The sequence below is a fragment of the Maniola jurtina genome, chromosome 5, assembly GCF_905333055.1.
Source record: "Maniola jurtina chromosome 5, ilManJurt1.1, whole genome shotgun sequence".
Classification (NCBI taxonomy): Eukaryota; Metazoa; Arthropoda; class Insecta; order Lepidoptera; family Nymphalidae; genus Maniola; species Maniola jurtina.
This window is the reverse complement of record NC_060033.1, coordinates 10,607,888-10,624,473: the sequence shown is the minus strand read 5'-3', so window position 1 is coordinate 10,624,473 and position 16,586 is coordinate 10,607,888. Positions and strand designations below refer to the sequence as shown.

The following is a 16,586-nucleotide window of genomic DNA, read 5'->3' as shown; positions in this document are numbered from 1 at the left end:
CCCTACGGGGAATCTTTGATTTTCCGAAATAAAAAGTACCCTATGTCACTCTCCAGGTCTTAAACTGTATCCAATCAAAAAATCACGTCTACACGTTGCTCCGTTGCGACGTGATTGAACAACAAACCAACAAACAAACACACTCTCGCATTTATATTATGGTTATTGACTAGTGTAGCCAACTGTACCACTCCTCAGTTTCAGAAGGTAACTAAAATTGGCCAGAAAGAAGCTACAGTGACTATTCTGCCATGAAAACTTTATAGCTACTTCATCTTAACATCAAATGTGGTCGTTGAAGTTCGTTGAAATATAGCACTTTATATTTATAAGCACGTAGAGAGGCATTGCTGCCGTTCGCGTTGCAAATTCTGTTTGTTTCAGTTTTAACTACCAACGGGACTACACCCAAGTAGGTACTTATATAACGAAGATCAAAAGCAATTGTTACTCGATTCTCCATCAAAATCACCGATGCGTATTTTTATAGATACGAATATGATATGCGATTAGGTATTTTACGTTTCACTTTCATGCGGATCATTTCGATTCTCCGCGCCTTTTATATCTTTCTTATAAAAATCTTTACGAGGGGCAAGAAGTCCGAAGTATCTTTCAAAAGATCAAACCTGTAAATAAACATTGAATTATTATTATAAAGGGTCCAACTGGCAGAGATATTATACATTATATTAAAGGCCAGGTTTAGTTACCAATCATTGCGTTGCATTCCAAAGATTTTTTGTGTTTTACTTTTATAGGCTGAAAAACAAAGTTGTACCTATATTATCTGCTCAGAAACAGAAACCTTTTCATGGATTCAAAGAAAATGTGCAACTTTTTCTTATGAATTCATCAGGTAATCAGTTTTTTCTCTTTTTAGGGTTCCGTACCCGAAGGGTGCCTTTCTGTCCGTGTGTCTGTCAACGGGGCTATATCTCATGAACCGTAATAGGTAGAGAGCTGAATTTTTACAAAAAAAACCAAATGCCGAATCTCAAATTGACCGCCAAGCAAGTCAAAAAGTAAATAATGTGTTAGGTAGATAAATAGCATGTTCTTGTTATAGTCTTGGATGAATAAATACTCGTTATAGTACGGAATTCTTCATCTGCGATTCTGACTCGCACTTGACAGCTGTTTCTATATATTTTTAAAGAAAACAAGTAATATCAGCATGAGTGTCTGTAAATATGAAAAAAAATCTGCATGAGCAATAACCTGCACTAGCCCGGGCCGCATTTGACACTTTTCCATTGCGCTGCGCTGCCTTAGCTCTTCTGTTTGTTTCAGCCTTATGGAAAATAAGTGCTCTGTTATCTTTAGATAGAGTTTCAAAGACACCATTAACCTTGCAGCTACGTTTGTTTATCTTTCTTGTTCAGGCTTTCGAAGCCGTTAAAGCATAACGTCAGCTAAATGTAGTGGAAATAATACCAAATTAATGAAATTGATGAAACGTGAATTTCTATTCATCTAAGTGAATTTTTAAGCTAACGTATGGCTAACGTGAGTTAGTGATATATGATTGTTGCAGAAAATCTCTAATTATTAAGGTTACACACTAAAGCGTTTCTCCATACAAACGTATTACGCGTATTGAATTAATACTACATTTAAAATGAAGTCAGATATCGATTTATCTCTCCATAGTTTATGCCTTAAATCAATAAATATAGTAAAGTTATTTTATTTTGAAAAATAAGATCCTTGAAACATTTTTATTTTAAGCTAAATTACGAGGCAATTTCGTGCGTAAATAAAACATGTTTATACAAACTACTAAATTGCAAATCTGCTTTAAGGCAAATTAAAAATAATTACAAATGTTTTTAGTTTGCCAAAAAAAACTTATTTTTTTAAAATCAAAATAAATGAAAACTTTCAATCCCACTGTTCACACATCACGCATCTCGCTCTTGAGAATATCCCACCCGTGAAAGTTGATCGCAATAGTAGTAGTTGAATGCTCTCGCGCTTTACTTGAAGCGACCATGCAGAACACTCTTAAGTATGGCGGGGCAGACTAGACGTCGTGATTTGATGTGAAATCTAATAAATTAACGTATTTGTTTAACACAAAAACAAATTCAGGCTACTGAGCCCTACCTACTGTAAGTTTCAAGTTAAAAAACGTGACACTGAAATTGAAAACTTACATTATTCCATTGTTGTCGGGGAGCCATTTTCATGTTATGTGTGCACTATAAGTAAGTTTAAGTAATTGTAGTTAAAAACGTCAATATATTTTTATGCCGTGTTCGAATTTGGATAGGTATATACTCGTAACATTTCACAAAAAACGAACCCAGCCGCAAACAAATTGTGTCCGCAAAAACTATCACAGTGTTTTGAAAACTATTTAAAAGTTTCTGTTTCTCATTCCGATTTTAACCATAAAACGTATAACTATAGTTTCGTCTACCTATTATAAAATAGGAGTATTGCTTCAGAGAATTCGCGACCCTGCCAAAAGTTTTTTGAAGTTTCAGTAGCTCAATGTGAAAAGAAAATAAAACAAGTTAAGTCCGCAGGCGACTGTGGCCTTCTAGCATGACATTTAAAGAAAGTACCTTTATACTTACTTATCCTTGTTGAGTTTTGCAGAAAGTTCGAGAGGTTTGCTTTGTACGTTCGGTTTGGAGGTTGATTGGATGTAAGTATAAAATAAGAATAAAATTAATATTAATTTAGCTACTAAAGGTTAGCAAATGATATGAAATAGTATAAAGTAGAGATTAGTTTTTACAGTTCTAGAAATGTCACTTGCATAACCTACGTCACTATGGAGCAACTGATCAACGTGATTTTTTGCATAGTCATAATTAAAGATCTGGAGAGTGACACACTAGGCTACTTTTTATCCCGAAAATCAAAGAGTTCCCCTAATTTATAATAAATTAAATCCACGTAAACGAATTTACGGGCATTGGCTAGTCGTATTATAAAATGTGAAAGTATGCCTGTCTTTCTATCTGTCCGTTATCTTTTCATTGACATAGCCCATCTGCTTAACCGATTTTGATGAAAGACGCAGAGATAGCTTGCATCTCATAGACATATCTAGGCTACCTTAGATCCTGAAAATTCAAAAAGTTCCCATGGCATTTGTCAAAAACCTAAATCTGCGCGTATGAAGTCGCGAGCAACATTTAGTATTATTTATAGAAGGTATAAATAAAACATTTAGGTATGTAATAAACATAATACCTAGTTAAATCTTTTTCTAAGTTGCCTATTTAATTGATCTAGTTACTTACAGGCCTGTAATCACACTTCTCAAGGCTTGGATAGACACGACGCGTGACTGTAGCTAAGTGCGACAATAACGTGTGCAAAGCTGTTTACTTGTAAAATACAAGGAATTATGTTTATGGAAGGCATACGCATGATGCAGAGTAGGTATATAGCGCATGGATTGTTGCCTTCGTGCTACGTAGTGTGACGTGCTTTACACAGAATCCTTATGAAGTTTCCCGTATTCAGTATGAAGTTTCCCAGATACCGGAACGCATCGGGCATGATTGCCAAGGCGAGAATATTTGATTTCTTTGCTGATAAGAACAAAGCTCGTACTTATATCTCTTTTCTGAGAAATTAACATTATCCTGCGGGCGGTCGACCAGGGCCTGCATAGTTCAATGGTTACTATGTAATTAGATCTCGATAGTTTGGGAATCAAATAGGAAATAGCTGGGCACACCTTCAGTGTGCAGTTTAATAATTGTATATTTTTTGTTTTTTGGATTTTTTGGATTTTTGCCTTAATAAAGAAAATTATAAAAGCATTTACAATATTTCATTACTAGCTGAAGCCCGTGATTTTATTCGACTGGATTCAGGTTTTTAAAATCCCGTGGCGGCTCTTGATTTTCCGAGATAAAAAGTAGCCTATGTCACCCTCAAGGTCTTTAAAATGCAAAAAATCTCGTCGGTTCGTTGCTCTGTTGCGATGTAATAGACGGAAAAAGCAATAAACCTACAAACAAACACACTTTTGCATTTAAAATAAGTGTAGTGGTATTAAAAATCCTATATGCGTCAGTGTGACAGCCGACTGCGCGTCGTCGCTGCCGTCCCACGTTGTGTCTGTTGAAGCCTTAAGTGCATACAGACTACAGTATTGATTTTCGTGTACTCGTTCCTGCAGTGAACAGGCTGATAGCATCCATCTATTTTAAGAGCATTACAGAGACGGGATACCGTTCGCGTATACTTAGTCAATTTCCATCGTAATACATTTTATATTTCAAAAAAATGGCATAAGTTTCCAAGTTGAAAAGTATGACACCCGAGGTTACTTTAATGTGTCAATTTATAAGATGTCATATCACGATATTTGCCTACCCATCCATACTAAATGGCACATTTAGTATGGATGAAGAAGAAGAGATGGAGGAGTTTCCCTAGCCGTAGCCCTAGCGCGCTTCCCAGCATTTCCCATACGTCTCATTTGAATATTAACCAGTTTTTATTAACCTCAACGAAATTTTGTAGACACGTTCTAGAAACTAATATTATGTGTCGGTGGTTCGTAGAATATATTTAAAAACTTTCGGTTCGGCAGCCAAACTACGCTTGTTGGGATCGCATTACGAATAACACGAATAAACTCCTCTTCCTTACTGCCCCGGCGGCACGCACGTTAATAAATTGGAAAATTTATGTAAACTGGATCTGAAATTGAACTTTGAAACTGTAAGTACAAATAAATATGATTGTGTACTTTACATTTGCTAAAAATGTTTGCGTAGGAATAAAATTAATTACTATTAATACATTAGGTATGAAATTAATTATCTGAATATTTCAAAATAAACTGTAAAACACATCTGTAAACAAGAACCTTTTCAATTACGGACCCTTCATAAATATTGTAAAAACCTTGTCATAATAACGACTCAATGCTGAAACGTCAATTACAACGATCTTTAAATAATAATTATTGTGATTGTTTTTCAACGTTTGTTGCTTGCACGTCAATTTTAAAAGATCTATCCGTGGTCTATCATCATAATTTGATTGAAAATGCTTTTGTCAATTTAAGGCTATCTTTAATATTGTGATTATTTTTTGACGTATGTTTCTTGCAAAAACAGAACAATTAAAAGATAAGTTCCACTTAATTTTTAATTAACAGTTCTGTACGGTTTTTGAATAATAAAGATACGATCTTACGAATTCCATTTTTCTGACTTTACATCAAGTGCATGCAATTTAAAAGGGCATGCCTTTTCGATGTAACTGCGTTTTAAATATATTTTTTTCGTACCTGAATTTTTATTCTTTGGAGGAAAAATATTACCTGTCTATGAAGCAATAACATCCATACTATATACTAATATTATAAATGCGAAAGTGTGTCTGTCTGTCTGCTACCTTTTCAGTTTTCACGGCCCAACAGTTTAAACGATTCTGACGAAAGTTCCAGGGTTAGCTTTTATCCCGGGGACGGATATAGGCTACTTTTAATCCCGGAAAATCAAAGAGTTCCCACGGGATTCCTAAAAACCGAAATTTGGTACCGAGGTAACTTGCGTCCCTGTAATTGATATAAGCAACTTTTTATCCCGGAAAATCAAACAGTTCGCAAGGGGTCTTTAAAAACCTAAATCCACGTGGACGAAGTCGCGGGCATCCTCGAATGTGTATCCTTATCCAAAAATTGTGCCCAATAATGAGAGCTTTGGTTAAATAGTTTCTGAATTACAACTATCAATATGATATTGTATTGATAATACTGTGACACCCAGACATGCACCAAGGTGATTCCAAGTGTTCCCTTTTTTGAACCGAATGACCGATTACGAATTCCCCAAGAGATCTTAAGTTTTTAAAAGCTTTTCACCCTCGTAAATACTCGTAGGTATAAGAAGGTACGTCTAGTGACTGAAGACTAGTTTAAGAGCCCGCTTCATCGAAGCGATAGCTCGTTGGTGGGTGGAACCTAAAATAGTCCTGTTTCACCAGATATAATATCATTTACGCACGAAGTTGCCTCAAAATTTACCCTTAAATAGAGATTTTTCAAGGGTCATAATTTTCTACATATAATTTTACCATATTTACCTACACCACAGACATAGATATTAGTTTCTAGAATATGTCTGCATTTCATGGACTTCGGTTGCTTAATATTCAAATGAAATTGGAACTACGTTTGTATGAAGCGAGTGACGGAGAGACCCCTCTTAACGGTTGAAAGTGAAAATTACAATGAATTTTATGTTATAAATAATATTTGGAAAAGACCTAAAAAAATAAACTAATTCATGATATTATTACCACCTCTGATATTACATTAATGTCTGACTGACTTTAAAGTAAACGTCTATTACTGTCTTTATTTTGAATGGCAGAACTTTTAGATTAATTTTATTACTATTTACTTTTTTGACAACCTGTTGGATAAAATATTAGATAGGTACTATTTCGGAGTACCTAATCCACAATTGCCTTCAAAAGCGAACTAGTCAAAGTGTCTTGCTTTGGTGTCATATTGCATTTAAAGTCCCTTTTGAAAACGTTACCCACTCCTTTTTCGCATAGAGGGCCTGATGTCTTCACACTAGCCTATTCATTCATTGACGTCGTATGCGAGGTGAGGCTATTGTAATATACTATCAAAAATTGTAGGCCACAGAAAACTGTACAGCAAAAAAGTACTTAACTTAAAAGTTTTTAACAATACCCCAACTGCGGTTTGCACTGCATCTATTTAGCCCTCACATTAAAACGTATAAAATCCGCCATTTGGATTTTTTAAGAATTTTATGTACCCAGTGACACTCGCGCTATTAAGGTGAATTCAATGACGTATCATTTACAAAAATCGATTCAGCTGTTGGACATAGAAACGGACATACATCAGGTCAAACACATAACCCTCCTTTGGGCGTCGCCGCAATCGGATAAAATTAAACATTTCTTTTTACAAAGTTGATAAAGGTAAAGTTTATCGTAATCAAACAAATAATTGTATTTCTTTAAACGTGAGCGTCACACGAGATGAAAGTAAGTAAAGAAAAATAAAGATAAATAGAAATCGCTCGTGTTAGAGCCCCGGTCTCTGTTGATCTTCGAATTACCAGCTATTCTCGCCAAATAAATTGGCTTAGCGGCACAAAGTAAAATATTCTATCTATAGCCACGTAATTTAGAAGTTACAATTTATATAAGAAATTAAATTTGTTAACAAAGCTCTGCGTCGCTTCATTTATGATTTAAATTATATTAAAACGAGTACACGAGTATTGTTGATTTCTACCTACTGGTCAATTGTTAAAACCCATTCATACATGCATTACTTAGCTTAGTAAAGTAGTTTAAATTGTAACTGCCATCATCATGATCAACCGATCACTGGCCCACTACTGAGCCCGGGTATCCACTCAGAATGAGAATAGTTTAGAATTTAGACCATATTGCACCATGCTGGCCCAATCTGAATTGACAGACTTCACATAACTTTACGAACATTATGAAGAACTCTCAGGTATGCAGGTTTTCTCACGATGTTTTTTTTCACCCTTAAAGCAAGTGATATATTTTAATTGCTTAAAATGCACATAATAATCATTTTAAATTAGTTAAGAATTAGAAGAAAAATAAAAGTTTGATTTGAGTGCCCGGGATCGAACCCCCAACCTTCCGAATAAGAGACCGCCGTGTTAACTATTAGGCTATTACCATTCTGCCTGTAGATAATATCTATAGATGATACCAATTTTGTACTCGGATTAAGTAGCAACTTATATACTCTGTGGGTATACACACGTGGGCGGGCAAAGCTTTTGAATTACGTCATGAAAAGTCTACGCAAAAATCCGTAGAAGGATTTTCCATTTTCATTCTGATTTTGACAAAAGACTCGAAGTTCAAACTTGAACCACCAGCAGTGAAAACCACATTGAAAGTTTTAGAAGTTTATTTTTATTTTTATGTTTGGAATTTGCTGCACTGGATTCAGGCAGCAGGACCGTGGCGTGTGGAAGTACTTACGAAGAGATCTATGCCCAGCAGTGAACATATTTTATCAGTCGGCGATGATCATGATGATGAATTACCAAACATAAAAACTTTAGAGGTTATGGCTAAGTTAATGTTACATAGTTAAACGTGGATTGAGACCTTGTTTTAATCCTATTTAAAGATAGAACAGAGACCCTTTCGTAATTAAGCAATTCTTTTCACTCAAAAACAACTGTATTCTTCTAGGTTCATCAATAAACACTTAATTCATTATAGGTACATAATCAATAAAATTAGTAGCTGTAGGTCATAAAACAAAAAAAAACAAATCGGTCCAGGCGTCTTCGAATAATCGAGGGACATACCTACATGAACAAAAAATGATTCCGACGAATTGAGAACCTCCTCCTTTTTGAAGTTAGTCGGTACAAGAAATATGTAGACATCATGGCGATACGTAATATAAGAGGTTCTCTGTCGCTTACAGAAAAACGTATTCATCCTTTTCTTCTTCCTGACCGTATCCCACGCTGTGGGGTCGGCACAACAAAATCGGACACGTGGATGGAACCGCATATGCGCTTCCACTTTATATAAAAGAGGAAAACTGGGACAAGGTTCTTTTAATAGGTAGGTAGATAAGTAGATTATAGATTAGTATATTGACGAGTGATAAAAAATATCCTTGATGAAAGTAGATTAGAAACGTGACATAAATCCTTTACCAATTTATAACCGACTTCCAAAAAGGAGGATTCTCAATTCGTCGGGATCTTTTTGTAAATTTTTATATATATTCCCTGATTACTCAAAGACGGCTGGACCGATTTTGTTTTTTTTTTTTGTTTGAAAGGGTTCCCAAGTGGTCCCATATAAAGGTTTGGTAATGGAACTCCTCAACGGGTAAGAGTAAATTAATCGCGATCAGTGTAATCTCTTAGTAAACGGTACGTCTTTAACCAGGCGTAGCATATTTTAATACATGGGGTACACTAAAATATCTGAATTAAAAAAAAACCGAATTCAATAGGTACCTACTTACTTACCTAACCACAAACACTAAAAATTTTAAAAAAAAATTATAAAGTATAGATGATTCGGGCATCTAAGAAGCTAATTGGCACTGGCTCCAAAAAAATATATTATTAATAGTATATTTCATTACAAGTGCGGAAAGGCTGTCATTGCAAAGAGTTCCGACAAATGTCTACCCGAGCCGAGGCGTAGCTGAAGGCGAGGGTTGACAGTCGGAACGAGTTGCAATGACGGTTCCGCACGTGTACTGAACGACTATTTTTAATACAGTTGCGAAAAAATGAAGCAATTTAATAAAATAATAAAAACACAATAAACTCAACTAACTTAATTTAATTTAATTTAAAACAACTTTATTGTTAATAGATATAAAAAACTAGGGTCGAAATTACTCATTTTAGGCAACCAACAACTAAACTCGCAAAGAAAATTTCTGAAAAATGGCGCCAACCGTAGAATATAAGCAGAGTTTTTTTTTTCTTCACCCATTCTGGTAGGCAAAGGGAACTATGCCATACAGCCAAGTCTTCAGTAGAAGTTTTTTAGTGATATGAAATGAAAATGAAATTTAATGAGATGAAATGAAATGAAACCTAACCAAACTCATTCAATCAAATCATTAAATCTGATATTGAAACAAATTAGTAGCTTCTTATTAGAAATACGTATTTGCATGAATCATAAAAACTTCTATGAATTTTTTTAGTAAAAACTTCATGGTTGGTTTTTCTTTTTAATATTTTGACAGTTGGGAAAGAAAAAGCACGAGTGCGGGAAAGGTAAAGAAAAAGCACGAGTATGTAATAGCCCACATCCCGAACGCTATACGTCCCTGCAATACGCCACTTTTTGAGCAACTGTATTAAAAAGAAAGTTACATTACAACTTTTCATAATAAATTAATTTGTTTTTTTTTTTTTCATTTTTAGTGTTTGTGGTTAGGTTACCTATTGAATGTGTAATGAAAAAAAATACGTATCGGGTTGAGAATCTTCCTTCAAAGTCGGTAAAAAATAGGAGAGTATTAGGGAAATAAACAAGATTGTTTCAAAAAGCTCGTCAAAATACAAACAAACTGTTAACAACGTTCACAACAATAATTGCAGTCTAAAATAAGCACTTCATAGCACTACACATATTACGCATATTAGGTGCAACTTTGAACCTTATCACGTATACTATAGAAACTAATTTGCAAGATGACTACCTAACCGCTCAATATATATTAGCAATATTTACGACATTTTGCAAGGATCTGTACACACTAATGAGACATGAAAAACTTAATTTTAAAAACATTCAAAATGCGTGGTAGGTATATCTAATAAAAAATCCATAGTTTAGTACCCAACACTCGACTCTCTATAATTACTTAAAACCTCTACAGAAGCATAGAGCATTTAAACATTATCTCAATTAAAGAAAATGGCAACGGAAGATGAAATTAAGTAGAAATTTTCGAACATGCGTAATTACAAAAAGAGATTGAGATTCGTAGCACACGTCATGAACCTTTTAAGAAAATTGTTGCCTATATATAGAATAAAATAATGTCGGAGAAATCGGTACATGAATATTAGAAAAGAATTGAATTGACCATCATCTTTTTACTGTAGTCAGAATATTTTCATAAAAATTTACACATTACATAAAGTGGTTTTGCCGCGTTCAAAATATAACTGTTGGAACCATTGCAGTTTAGTTTTAATCATACGTAGTTAATAAATCATCACCATTAGGTCAATTTGTTTGTTATATTCGACAATTGACAATCAAAAAGTGTATTGAATAAAAACCGGTGATGATATACAAACATACAAAATTAGAAAATATTGGCTTACATATTTTGATGTCTATGGAAAGCGGTGTATATATTACCAGTAATACTGTAGTTTATAGGTGTGAAATAAGCTTAAGAATCGTAAATCCAAATAGAATCATTGACTGCCACGGCAGCGTGCACAATGGAAATAGTTCGCTTTGTAGTCATCGACGTATCGATTGAAACGTGACGCTTATGATGATGTGACGACCACGATCGGGTGCGTTCAATGTGAGTCAATAATTAAATATTGTTAACAGATGACTTATTATTGTCTGACCACGGAAAGGTTGTTGTTTATTTAGATGTCCCTATACACGTGTACTGTATCTGTTTATCAGGTCATCGAAATTCGGATCTCTCATGATTGCAGCAGAGGATTCAGGCGGCACAAGACCGTGGTAACGTACTAAGAATTATGTAAATAGTTTTCATTGAAAAATACGAATATCGAACGATAACTTACTGAATCGAGTGTTCTGAATCGCCCAGCTGATAAGGAGCGAAAAGTATTAAATTAGTACATAATATTTTTTAATTAACTCAGGTCTAGTCTAGATCAATTTCAAGAACTTCTTCCTTGGATATTGTATCTGTTCGGGAATTTATTATTTCTAAATTATTTCAAGTCTGGCCCATGTCTCTTCCAAGAAGACTACATCTCATAATAAGGAAGAAAACTTCTTCCTTATTATGAGATGTAGTCGTAAGCTCTATAATCGTTGAGTAATAAAGTAACCAGCATAGCCAATAATCTCTTAAGTCATTTTTTGTCTTGCCTACCAATTATTACATGGTCACAAACCGCGTTTGTCTCTGTGTTAGCTTTTAATTTCTAAACTTCCAAACAGATATATGGCATAACCAAAACTGATCAAAAAATTTTAGGGGATTATACTCGTAGTAACTAATCCTATGTTTCCTTCTGTACGTGTATAATTTGTATAGTAGTAACAAGATAAAGCGGAAATACTAAAAGGCAAGTACTTACTTAAGTATTAAGAGTTGTATCCAATTGAGTTGATGGATATTCGAACATACCACATTATTAATCGAGCGTGAGAACCCTATTTCACGTTTCATTTATTGCGAAGATCAATTAACTTTACAACAATTTACTTCGCACATTACAGATATATTTAGCCAAGGCGAGATTATTATTATTAATTATTATATTTACAGTAATCTATCCATCCATCTATATAGATTCTGTATGATCCATAAGCCTAATTGCGTCCACGGCTGGCTATAGACCTTTTGAAGCGTGTCAACACAGGCTTTCGCCTCTCATCCGCCCGCTTTCAACCTTTTTCTTGAGATCATCGGTCAAACGAGCTATAAAGTTCAACCTACACTACGCTTACCGGTACGCGGTCTTAATTCCAGACCATATATCATCGGCCGTTGGTTCTGTGACAATCATGATTTGAATGCCCGTTTCCATTTTAGCTTGCTAATCCTAATTCATTTAAAGTCGTACCAACTTACTTCTTTGTTCTATTTATAAATTGCAGATATATAGGTATATTTACATTAAACCTTATTTCAAACTACGGAATATAAAATATTACATAAATATCGCTCACCCTACTTTTAAATGTCACTGTTCACACTGTTAGATGCAATAATATTACATCTAAGTGTGAACAGATACATTTAAAAGTAGGGTGAGCGATATTTATATAATATTTTATATTCCGCAGTTTGAAATAAGGTTTAAACTTATCACTAAAAATTTATATTTACAAAAAATATAGGTACGCTGTTTAAACGGTCATTAATAGCAGATCATTTAAATCTATTCAAAGTTCTTAGTTTTGAGAATGCGTTCTTATGGTTCCTGATCCTTGGCTACGGAAAGGCTTAAGGTAAGTCCTGCTAGAGCTGTGGTCTTCCGCAGGCTAAACCAGTGATTGTGATAAAAGTTTTGACTAACATTTTGTTTTTATTCCAATCGACAAATAAACTTTATCTAATGAGTTTTGAAACAATTTTAGAAATTACATTTTCAATACAAAAACTGTCTAAACGTCAAAAGTATCGTAAACTATGAAATAAATTAAATTAGTAAAATATCATCAAATAAATATTTGGCGAATGAAAAATCGGCGCTTACAAAACATATAGAAGTAAATAATTGGTCAGCGTAATAGACTATGGCCTTAAACCCTTCTCATTCCGAGAGGAGACCCGTGCTCAGTAGTGAGCCGGCGATGGGTTGATGATGATGGTGAATGGAAAATCATTTGATTATTAAATAATAATATAAATACAAAATAAGAACACCCGGCCGGGTTTGTTGTGGGCTTGGGAAGGTTGCGTAGGATTTCAAGTTCACGTAATTAATAAATTAAAATTACGTTAACTTATTTGTCTAATTAAACCATTGACAATCAAAAAGTAAACAATGGTCCATTTTTAATAAAACTTTGAAAAAAAGCAAAACTTTATAATAAGGAACTAGCTGATGCTCGCGACTTCGTCCGCGTGGATTTACGTTTTTCAAAATCCCGCGGGAACTCTTTGATTTTCCGGGATAAAAGTTGCCTATGTGTTAATCCAAGGTATAATCTATCTCATTCCACAACCAAATCCGTCCAGTGGTTTTTGCGTGATTGAGTAACAAACATTCAAACATTCACACTTTCACATTTATAATATTATTAGGATTTATAAGACAAAGACAGCATAAAAATTTCGTAGGCAAGTTTATGCTGCCTACTAAAAACTAAAAATATATCTTGAAGCGAATTAGGCAAAATTATCATTCATATGTAATTACGATTGATAAATTATCCCAAATAATTTCATCGAATTCAATGTAAAATTAATAATTTGCATTATCAAAACAAAAATCTCCTCGTTGTATCAATCCAAAAATGAATCAATAAATAAAACAACACCAACGGTAGATACGCGTCACGTAGATCAACATAAATATTTACTAATTTCTCATCACCGCGTTGTACATTTGCGAAATAAACGTGGAATTTTGTTATCTGTAATCATTCTGTAATCTGTCATCTTGAGCCTGAAGCCAATGCAACAGGTACAGAGTACATTCAACCTTGGAAATTTTACAGTAAACTTACCGTGAAATAATCACGCACGATCTCGCTAAGTCCAAGCTACAAACCACTGGAACAAGGTTTTGATATCTCACTTAGAAAGCTGAATTCATTACACGGACTTACAGGGAAACGCACGGTACGCCCGCCCTTCACCACGGTCCGGAGTAGACTGGGAAATCGGTAGGATATTAGTAGATGCGAGGGAAAAGAATCCTTTTCTGCTTAATAGATCCTTCGATTTCGCTTACGCGACACACAATTTGACTTTTTAATCCTACAGTGATAAAGAACAGTTTTCCAATTTCATCATGACGGGAAAATTCCTTGTTAAACCGCATAATAACAGTTTCATATGGTAATGAAGTATCTAATCAATGAAAACAATAAATAAAAGAGTAAAATCTGGGCATTGACTGAAGCTTTTACAAATAAGCTCTATTAAGTTAAAATTTTCAGATGGGAACTTTATTCAATGTATACATAAATGACTAAGTAAGTAAGATGATGCCTATGATTTTCAAAATTCTGTAAGATAAACATAGCCTGAGATATGTCCGTCTCAGGGATGCACGTTATCTCTACCAAGTTTCGTCAAAATTGGTTAAATGGATGGGCCGTGAAAAGCTAGCAGACAGGTAGACCGACAGACAGACAACCACATATACGGACACACTTTCGCATTTATAAAATTAGTATCTACGGGAGTATGGATTATTATTAATCAATTTGATCTGTTGGTTGAGTAGAATAACCCAAATATAGACGCCTTGCAAATTTCACTCACTCTCATTTATATATTATCCGGAAAATTCTATAGAAGAAAATTTCAAGGAAAATAAGAAGTCTTTTTATAAAAATTGGGTATTTTTAACATAAACTAATTTCAAATTAAAGATAGGCTCAGGTTTTAGGAACCTACCTACTACAGACGGATATCTTTGAGTACCTGCAGATGGAATCTGAAAGGAAAACCTTCTTCCGGTACGCTTAAACGAAGTTATCTTAGCTAGTTGATCTCTTTACTTGTACCTGCTTACTTTCAAACCATTTGTTATTCTTTCTATTCATAAGAGCTATTCCATATTTCAGTTGCTATAGATATTATAATGTGTACCTACACTACAAAAAATGTCCAACAGATTACACTCAATAGGGAAAGTCCTCCTACATTAATGGTCAATCATCATCATCAAGCATTGCCGGCTCACTACTGAGCACAGTTTTCCTCTCAGAATAAGAATGATTTTGCCAAACTCCACCACGATGGCCAAGTACGGATTTTCACAGACCTTAAAGACAGAACCGTATGGATAACTTTCAGATATACAGGTTTCCTCACAATGTTTTCCTTCACCGTTAAAGCAAGTGATATTTAATTTCTTAAAAGTTAATTATAGATAAAATGCCCGGGATTAATAAATGAACTAATAAATTATGTGTTACTAGACAATCATCGCACTTCGTCTGCGTGGATTTAGGTTTTAAAAACCCGTGGGAACTTTATTTTTCCGAGACAAAAGCCCATGTGACTCTCCCTTTTTTTAAATAAGTTCATGCAAAAAATTACGTTAGGTTGTTGCTCCTTTGCAGCGTGATTGACAAACCAACAAACACACTTTCGCATTCATAATATTTTACGTAATTTAATTTAATTTGTATAAAATTATGGACGCAATTTAATACTGTCTGAAATAAAATATTTTTATTTTTTATTTTATTTTTATTAATTCAGTTATAGGTACAATGGATACTCTTCGAAAATGTACCTACTTAGTTTATTGATTACGGAAAAGCCTGTTGAATCGAGCGAAAAAAACCTCAAGCACCTACTAATTGGTGATTATAATAATATTTGTTCGAATTAGGATCAGATACTTAACATGTAAATTTTGTTTTCGTTATTTATGGAAATGTAAACAAAACGGCGCAATGTGATGTACCTATTCTGTTTATTTTCATCGTTCAATCACGTTTGTAGCAATCAAATCGACATTAACTAAACTCATTTATGTGCACCTGTTCAGATTTTATAGTTCTAGAGTTTTTAAGTACCAATGTGGCAGCTCAACCCGCCTGAAAGGCTCGTCACGCGCTAATGACGTAACAACAATTCTGCCAAGAAGTCCGTTCCCGACCCACATTCTTACATGGCAGGTGTATATATGAAAATTCCTGACTCACTCACTGAATGACTCATCGGTGCCCAGCTCAAACCTTTGGACATAGAAAACCAGCGAAATAGGTACATGTAGAAAACTGAATTTTTACACACAGAGGTTCCCTTGTAACTATTTATGTTGTGAACTATACCTACGTTTTCGCAGACGTCCCGATGCTGGTCATCGCTATTGTCCGTCTTTTAAATCGTAAATTCTAGGCTATATTCCCGGTTAGGTCAATTTATGAATTTATAATTTCTAAATGGGCTCACCATTCAGGTCTGCACTGGTCACAGATCCCGGCCCTGGCTATTACTAACAAAGCCGTACTGCCATGCGACTAAGCGTTTCGGTATGATGCCGCATGGCGCATAGGAAAGTTATAGAAATTTGGATTTTATGAAAACTGCCATACCCTTCCAAGTTAGCCCACTTCCACTACACTAGCTGCATCATCACTTATCACCAAGTGAGATTGCAGCAAGGGCTAACTTGTATCTGAATAACAATAAAGAAAGAGTTGCATGC

The 16,586-nt window shown here is 34.5% G+C and overlaps 1 protein-coding gene across 2 annotated transcripts in view; it reads right to left on the bottom strand.

Annotated features, from left to right (window-relative positions):
• LOC123865240 overlaps positions 1-14,048 on the bottom strand; it is a 63,508-nt gene extending 49,460 nt beyond the window's left edge. For both annotated transcript variants that reach the window (XM_045906179.1, XM_045906180.1), the window contains exon 1: positions 13,921-14,048. The gene's annotated coding sequence lies outside the window, so the exon portion shown is untranslated. The remainder of the gene's footprint in view (positions 1-13,920) is intronic.
• Between the last annotated feature and the right edge of the window lie 2,538 nt (positions 14,049-16,586).